Source organism: the organism of the source record quoted next, unplaced genomic scaffold (genome assembly GCF_019419815.1).
Source record: "Pyrus x bretschneideri cultivar Hongxiangsu unplaced genomic scaffold, Pyrus_bretschneideri_v1 Contig54, whole genome shotgun sequence".
NCBI classification, from domain to species: Eukaryota; Viridiplantae; Streptophyta; class Magnoliopsida; order Rosales; family Rosaceae; genus Pyrus; species Pyrus x bretschneideri.
In genome coordinates, this window is record NW_025999792.1 from 895070 (window position 1) to 904402 (window position 9333).

The window sequence follows — 9333 nt, forward strand, 5'->3', positions numbered from 1 at the left end:
TGACAACCTTTTTCTTGTTGTTAATATCCCAAAGCTTGAAACCCTTAACTTTTTTTTCAAAACCTAAGAATATGCAATGTGTAGACTTCGATTTGAGCTTGGTCTTTTCATCACTTGGAATATGTGCATGGGCACTACAACCGAACACCCTGAGCTTGGAATAGTCCATGGGCTTCTCAGACCATACCTCTTATGCACTCTTAATATTGAGAACTGTATATGGTGATCTGTTAATCAAATAACTTGCATGATTAACAGCCTATGCTAAAAACTATCGGGCAATCCTGCATGAAATCATATGCTTCTCTCTCTCTCTTCATGATACTTCGGTTCATCATCTCAGCAGCTTTATTTTGTTGGGGATTCTTCTTTACTGTGAAGTGCCTTATAATGCCTTTCTGCTTGCAGTAATCAGTAAACTCATTACTTGTATATTCACCTCCATTGTTACTTCTCAAGTACTTGATCTTTCTTCCAGTTTGATTCTCGGTTGTTGATGTATAATTCCTTCCTAATGCTAGAACATGTTTAGTATAATGGCACAAGCAAGGGTGTCGAATCCACAGGGACTAATTGGACCTATGCAATTACTTGTTTTGCAAGAACTCTACGAAATGAATCAAACTAATCAAAATAGGCAGATTTGTTGTTGTAACTTGAAAGTATAAGAAAATGAAGTAAACACAAATAAATGAATCAACAATTAATACAATGAGATGGTTCCAATGGAAATGAAGCTAGGGATTCGGTTTCACCATTGTTCAACTAAGTCCATGTCTGTTAAGTTAGTTTGTACTCATTCATCTACCTATTTCTTGAGTTTGTTTCACTTGGATATGATCAACCATATGATGTGTGGATTTGATCAAATGTCTCTAATCATGAACCTAATTGTGATGTGCAACTTTGGTTCATAATCAAGAGTATGTAATGCACAAGAAACTTTCATAAAACCAAAGGGAATAACTCGGCAGGATGTTTGCTAAACATTCCCTTCATTCATTCACATATCTACCAAGATTATGCATGATGTGTGTTTTAATCTTGGCTACACAACTTTGTGATTAATTCAAATGATGATCAAACATTAAAATCAACACACTATGTCACCATTAAATCCGAGAATGAAACAAGAAATAGATGGACAAACTGAGCATTCTAACTTAATTACATGGCAAACTTTGCAAGGTTACATCGAATCCCTAGAGGAAGCTTAGTTACAATTCATGTCTACAAAAGATTTAACATAAAAATATAAAACATGAATGAACATAGAATTGATAAGAATGAACCCTTGAAGTAACCCTGATGTCGAATTCCTTGAAGAGTAGCCTTTTGTGTTGGTGCTCCAATTGTGATGCAAATGATGGTAGATCGGCTATGGTTGAATGATGTCTGCCAATGGAATAGAAATGGGCAGAGAATAGAGTGGCAATGGAGCGGCTATATGTGTGAATAATGGACTGAATGGAAGAAATGCCGAACCCCTTGATGTGTGAAGTGTGCCTAGTTTTATAGGAATCAAATGTAGCTGCCAACATTCAGATTGGATCTTGAATATGTTTAAATCAGATGGCAGTGCATAAGTCAGCTGGAATGATGGGTTTCTCAAGTGGTGGACGCACGGCCCTTAGGGAAATATGCATGCATTTGGCTATTTTAGTTGAATCATGCATGTGTAGTGGCTGCAAAGCTGAAATGACAGCCTAGAAAGGGTATCAAACTGCACGGCCTAGACAAGGAGGAGCTGGAATCACATGGAATGATGGAATGAATGCATTTCTGGACTGATGGATGCAAGGAATGGACATGATCTGCAGGTATGTGGTTTATTTAATCAAGGATGCATGTGCCCTTGCTGCAACAAGTGAGTGGACATCTGCAAAGGTGAATTGAACCACTTGAAATTGTTTGTACAAATCTGGAAAGGAGAAGAACACACGGCATGGACAAAGGGGACGCTGCAAGCATGTGGATTTCTGCAAAGATGAAGTGGAGAAAGGTAATGGAATGCAAGGTCAGATTGTGAATCATGCATGTGAATGCATGTTTTGGTGTTAGAACATGGAATCTGCACGGAATGATTGTGTTTGTTGGTGTCAATATGGCTGAGTGAATTAAGTAATGGAATGTGCATGTTCTTGGTGCAAAAGGGAGCTGGAATGGCATGGGAAGCACGGAATGGATGTGTGGAATCTGATTTGGTGGTAGAAGTACATAACATGATGGGATGACATGAAAACGCACGGCCAAGGTTTTGAACATGCATGTGAATGCATGTTATGGTGTTGGAAGCACATGGCTGACTTCAATGTTTTTTTGCCTTGTTTAAAATCACCCAATAAGGCCGAATTGCATCTCTTAACACTTCACATCTTTTCTGGAATGTTTTTACTTCATTTGCCTTCCCATTGATCCAAATTCACACTTGGCTGCACACTAACACCAAATAATGTAAAATGCAACTAGTTTAATCCAAAACAATCACAAAGACGCCAAATAAGGAAGATATAAATGCATGCAAAATGTGACTTATCATCGGTTTCTATCTTCCATTCCTTCGAACTTCGCAAAAACCTCAGATTTCTGCTTCATGAAATAAACCCAAACCTTCCTAGAAAAATCATCCATGAAAGTAACAAAATACCTGGCTCCACCATTTGATTTAGTTGGTGCAGGGCCTTAAACATCTGAGTGAATATAGCTGAGTTGCTCCTTGCTTCGGTTATCTGCACTGCTATTTGCAAATGATACCTTTCTTTACTTCCCAAGAACATATTATTCACAAAAGTCCAATTTGCAAGATGACACGCCTTCGAACAGGTCTTGCTTGTGTAATTCTTGCAACCCCTTCTGGCTTATGTGCCCAAGCCTATGAAGCCAGAGTTCAGTCTTGTCTTTTATACTCTGATTTACAGAAACAGCTGCTCCCCCGACAATAGTGGTCCCAATTAACTTATACAGCTTATTGGGTTGTCAGTCACCCCGCATTACCATTAGCGACCCTTTGGTTACCATGAGTCTTCCTGTTTTAGACTTGTACCCATAGCTAGCCTCATCTAAAGTACCAAAGGAAATCAAATTCTTTCTTAGTCTAGGGATATATCTAACGTTCCCTAAAACTCTTATCATCCCATCGAACATTTTGATTCGAACAGTGCCGATTCTTCTTACATGACATGAATAATCGTCCTTCATTAAAACTTCCCCGCTTCTAACTTCTTTGTAAGTATCGAACCATTCTCTTACTGCACATATGAAAAGTGCATTTGGTATCTAAAATCCAATTTGCAAAAGTCTTAGAGCCTGATGTTACTGAAAGAAGCTCCCCGTCACTCTCATGCTTGGTGACTGCACTAGCTAAACCTGAGCTTCCTTCCATCTTAGCTTTCTTCTCTTTCCAAATCTTGCAGTTCCTTTTCCAATGATCGATTGAACCATATTCGAAGCAACCTTCCTTCTTTTCCTTTTTCTTCTTGGATTTTGACCTACCTCTATTGCCGGTTTTCTCTTCCTTTGTCTTTTCCGGCCCCCTCTCCTTACCTTTGACATAAAGGCCTTGAGAGCTTTCAGTTGTATCATCCAATTTAGCATATGACTGAAGAGCTTGAATTACATCTTCAAGCTTCAGGGACTCTTTTTTAAACATTAGAGTTGCTCAAAAGATGAAGGTAGAAACCTTAGCAAGATGATAGCCATATCATCATCTTTGTAAGTTTCTTCGACCTTCTAAAGATTAACTACACAAATCTGGAATCTGCATACATAATCTTCAATATCACCTCTTTCTTCTAGTTGAAGCCCGAATAGTTCATCCCTTAGAAAAATTTTATTGGACACGGTTTTGCCCATATAAACATTCTCCAAAATTTCCCATGCTTCCATGTATGATCGAATTGATCTTATGAGATGGATTTCGATGGAACTCTTGGCCTTCTTGAGAACCTTAATCCATGCTACTTCTGTCATGTTTATCGACTTTTCACCATTGAGTGCATCGTCCAAATCCTGATGTATTAGTACGTTCTTCATCATCATTTGCCAGTTCGTGAAGTCATCCTTGTCGTCAAAAGGCTTTAACCTAGGTCCTAGATCTGCATTCATCTTCCTTTTTGACATCGTAGAACACCTTGAACCTAGCTCTTGATTCCAATTGTTGAAAAAACGCTCACTAGACCTTGTTCTTTAATGTAACCAACAGCAATAAACTAAAACTTAGCAAAATAGAGAAAACTAGAAAACACACAAGACTTATACTGGTTTGGCAGAACTTTTGCCTACGCCTAGTTGTGATTTCTCTAGGTAAAGAAATCACAGTTCCTTTGATTAATAATAGAGATTACAGAACTTTTGCAAACTCTAGAACTAATCTCTCTCACTTGTCTCAGTTGTCACAGTTTTTCTCTCTGAAATTTAAGCCTTGTCGCACCCTATTTATATGCATAGAGTGCAATTTACATGTCCTTTACAGATTATAATTCCTATTCTAAGTGGAATAGGAAATTAGACTTCCTTTCCAATTCCACATAGACTTCTAGGATTTCTAATCTAAATTGAATAAGGAAACTAAGATTCTTTCCTATCCCTTTTAGGAGAAGAATCGGTGCACCCTTTTTTTCCCTAAAACAATCCTAAATAGAAAAGGACACTAATTGATGAGCCAAAACCTAACAAAGCTTAGGACTAAAACCTGGAGGGGCGAAAAATAAGGGTGAGTGGGCCTAAAAACAAGTATAGTTTCCAAAATATACATACTACGTATAGTATAAAAATACTTACCAGAGCCAACAGTATCTCAAGAATACAATGCGTCACAAACTTTTGTAAATAAATACATGATGTCTGTAATCACCTATTCTCGCATAAATAAACATATCATATCGAGTGCTCATCGACACATGTTGGCACACGAGTTTATGCAGGGATATTTTGACATGAACATGACTGGGTGTAACAATAATATACGCTCTAGTACTACAATCATGTGATGAATGGCGTTATGCGCAGCACATATGAGTCCTAATTGCCTTTAGCAATCTAGGACAGGACTAGCACCTACAATGGATCCAAAGTGAGTGTACAGTGTGATGTACACATACACGTAAAAGACTAGCCCTGCCCCGAGTGAGTACTAGCACCAGTGCAACAAGCGATGAGCAAATAACATAAATATAGTCATGCCACAGTGATTCGATAGTTCTAGTCCACATAACATTATTCATAGCCGTAAATTTAAATAAGGCATCCCGTAAGATTCAAAGTGATTTCCTAACTCTCAACTTTACGTCATTTTCTATAAATGTTAATTTAACAGTAGTAATCATATAGAAAATTCATTATTAGGTGTATATATGGAAACTAAACAAAGAAAAGACCCATTCACATAATGTCGTCGAGTCGAACCCACCTTGTAGTATCGAGAGCCCTTGCGATGCGTTTCGCCTAGAAACAAAACCATTTATGTAAATACGTAACGTACTAACGTATAAACTCGTTTTTGTACAAAGTATGGCTAATAAAGGAAATATTTTAGAATGGTCGAATTTAAAAAAATGGAGGGTGGATTCGGATCCAACACATTGATAAACCTAAGCAGGGACCTTGGGTTCCTCCATGCACCGCCACAAGGTGGCTGCACTGGCAGCCACGCACTGCACTTTCCACTCGCAGTGGCTGCCCAAGCGCCTTCCTCGCTAAATCTGCAGTTTTTGCAGATTGCAGGGCTGACTTCCAGAGCTCATTTTAAGCTTGATTTTCAACCAAATTCCATGATTTAAAAATAAATATGAAGCTAGAAATGTAGGGAACAAAACCATACCAAAGTGGGGCCGAGTTATGGTCGATGATGGCCGAAAATATAGACTGAAAGTGGCCTAAAGGCCACAGTTCAACTTTCTAGAATTCTGGGAAAATTCTTCTCCAAGTCATATTGGTGCTAAGCTTCACCAAAATAGGTATTCAAGGTCACCATCAGTTCCAACAACAAAAGGAAAGTGATTTATATAACCCCGAGGCTTACCTTGGTCAGAGATTCAAGGAGTTTCGCCGGAGAAGATGATGAACAATGGCAGTGGCCACTGACAGTGCAAGGTTCCCGGCTGGGTTGAGTTAGCAGGTTAGAATCCAAGTCTCTAAGCTGAAGAGCTTGTAAATCATGTCGGGGTAACAACGTTGGCAATGGTGATGATGTTACCAGACCACCAGTAGGTGTTTGCAGAAAAATGGGGAGTAAGAGATGAGAGAGTAAGGTTGAAGGCCTACGCTTGATGTGATTCGACTTGTTGCAGATGTGGATGTTGGGGGTGAAGGCTGGAGTTCGCCTTAGTTGATGGTAGGTGGTGATGGCTGTCGGTTTTGTGTTACATAAGTGAGAGAGAACTGTGGGAGAAACGGGGAGAGTTAAAGGGATAGAGTGTGGTGGCAGCCAAATAGTGGATAAGTGAGGTAAAGGAGATTTGAAAAAGATAAGAGGTTATCCTGAGAGAAAGGGAGACACGAGAGTGGGGTGTGGGCCCCACGTGGCACATAGCTTAAAGTCACCAATAAAGATACAAAAAAATATCTCCAGTAATGCGAATTTACCAAAACGCCCATGTAAACACATATTTTCCTAAAACAAGAATACGTGTACAAAATATATTTTGTATTAATGATTTTGGGGTTACAATCTCTTTGTAATTTGATCCTCTGATTCTATCTTCGTAAGGTGTAGGTTTGTGGATGAGCTGTTGATCTAAAGGGCCGTCGGGGCTTGATCTAGGGATGAACAGCTGATAAATGGATCTTCAAGGGGCGTCAGGGCTTGATCTCGAAGGTTGAGGGAAGTTTCTTCAAGGGCCGTCGGGGCTTGATCTTGAAGGGGGATTTGACGAAGAACGAAGAGGGTTTTCTTGATTCTTTGAGATTTACTTGAGAGCTTTAGAGTTTCAAAGCTTCAAGGTTTTGGAGTGATGTAAATTCCTCCTTTTTCTCTTGATGGAGAAGCCTATTTATAGGCTTGAGAGTGAATCACCACCATCCATTTTTTTGGTGAAGTGAGTGGATGTTGTAGGTGAAATAAGTGGAGTTGGTAGGTGAAGTAAATATGTGATGTAAGTGAAATGAATGTGTGATGTAGGTGAAAAGAATAAATGTTGTAATTTTAATGCATTGGTTAACATTTATGTCATTGAAATTTTGGTGTCTACAAATGCCCCCACTTCAAGGCGCGTCGTATACATGTGCTTGTCACGTGTAGAAGATGCGTTTTGAAGTCCCTTAATGTAGATGTCGATCTAAGGGCCGTCAAGGCTTGACCTTGAATTGGGCTGGAAATTTCAAGGGCCGTCGGGGTTTGATCTTGAATTCGACTGGAAGATTTTCTGGTTTCCTCCAATCGTTGATTTTCCACAGGCTTAATCTTGAACTGAGCTGGAGGGTTTTTTGGTCTCCTCCAAAGGTCTGAACTTACTTCTTTTATCTGGAGTTGAATTTGATTCAAGGGTGGTGAACACTTGATTTTGAATTGGACTTGTGATTTCTTCAAGGGTCATCGAGGCTTGATCTTGAATGAAAATAGGACCCCGAGCGGTTTCCAGATTCGGACACATGGCAGGCAAGCACAAGGTGGAGGTGATGGCCTGTTTCTTTGTTCAATCTTTCCAATTCATATTGAAGAGGGTTAGGGGATGAATCAGCACGTGCAGTTGTTGCGTTTGCTGACGAACCACAAGATTGATGTTTCATTATCACTCGTCTTAGCTGTTCTCCAGGCAGATGTGGTATCTTCTCTGGAAGTGTATCAATCGTTGAAGACGACTACTCGAGAGCAACGCTAGGTAAGCAATCAGGGAGTAGGTTCTAGGCAGTCGGTTCCAGATCGGAAGGCTGATTCCAAGTGCCAGCTGATTGCTCTGTTTCTCCTTGCCCTACAGGTAAGAACAAGGACAAAGGAAATGACATGGAGAAAGCATGATATGAGATACTCTTGCTTTCGACCTTGATGATATAAGATACTTTTGCTTTTGAAGAAATACTGGCGATTTCATGGCGTCACGCGACGAGGTTTTGCTCTTTAGCGACGGTGCCAGCGGAAAGTTGTTGAGGCTTCTCGAGCTCTTTGATTAGAACAATGATGTCGAGCTTGGATTTGATTTAAACTCCTCTGTCTGGATTATGCAGTTCTGTAGGGGAGGGCGTCGTGCTACAGTGATTTGTTCCATCTCCTTGTACTGCATTCTTCTCTGCTTGTTTCTTTTTGCATAGCCGAGGTGGTGGGAAACCTTTGCCTTTAAATGGTCTTTCAGAGCAACATTTCTCAGCGATTCATCCATGCTTGGCAGCTTCAGTGTAAAGAGCTAACAACGTGTCCATTGTCTTGAAGTATTCGCTGAGGGAATTCGAGACTCACCAGTAGTTGAAGACGAGCACTCGAGAGTAACGCTAGGTAAGCAACTAGGCAAAGGTTCTGGGCAATCAGTTCCAGATCGAAAGTTTGATTTTAGGTTCCGATTGATTGCTTTCTTTCTCCTCGTCTTGCAGGCAAGAGCAAGGGCAAAGGAAAAGACAAGGAAAAAGCATGATATGAGATACCTTTTCTTTTGCCCCTGATGATATGAGATACTTTTACTTTCGAAGAAGTAGCGGATGAATCAACACATATATTTGTTGCGCTTGTCTCCACATGCTTTGATCTACTATTTCTTCCTGCCTTATTTGTTCTCCCGGCATCTGGTATCTTCTTTGGGGGTACATCAACAGTTGAAGATGAGTACTTGAGAGCAGTGTTGGGTAAGCAATCAAGGAAGGGGTTCCAGGCAGTCGGTTCCAGACGAGAAACTTGATTCCAAGTGCCGACTGATCGCTCTCTTTCTCTTTGTCTTGCAGAGAAGAACAAGAACAAAGGAAAAGACGTGGAAAAGGCATGTTATGAGATACTCTTCCTTTCGACCCTAATGATATGAGATACGTTTGCTCTTGAAGACTTGGTTGAATAGGTGTTTTCAGGGAAGAAGAAAACTGAGCATATTGAGACGTTTGGTTGCAGCTGCATTCTTGGCAAGGAAGGAGAGTTATGTGTTTTGGATGTATACCTTGCCATGGAGGATGAATGTTGACATATATAGGGATTTTAATAGCAGGTAGTGGTGCGGGTGCGGCTTTGTCACCCGCGCTTGTCGGCAAAAGTGTGGTAGTTGGAATAGTGAACTCCACGCGTTTTCAACATTGTCAGAGATCTTTGACAAAGTTGCACGCGTTATCTGAAAGCTGAGATTGCGTCTGAAAAGCGTTGACGAACTTTACGCAGGAAAATCCGGCTTTTAAAATTTGAAGAGTGGTGTCTCTTCAATTTTT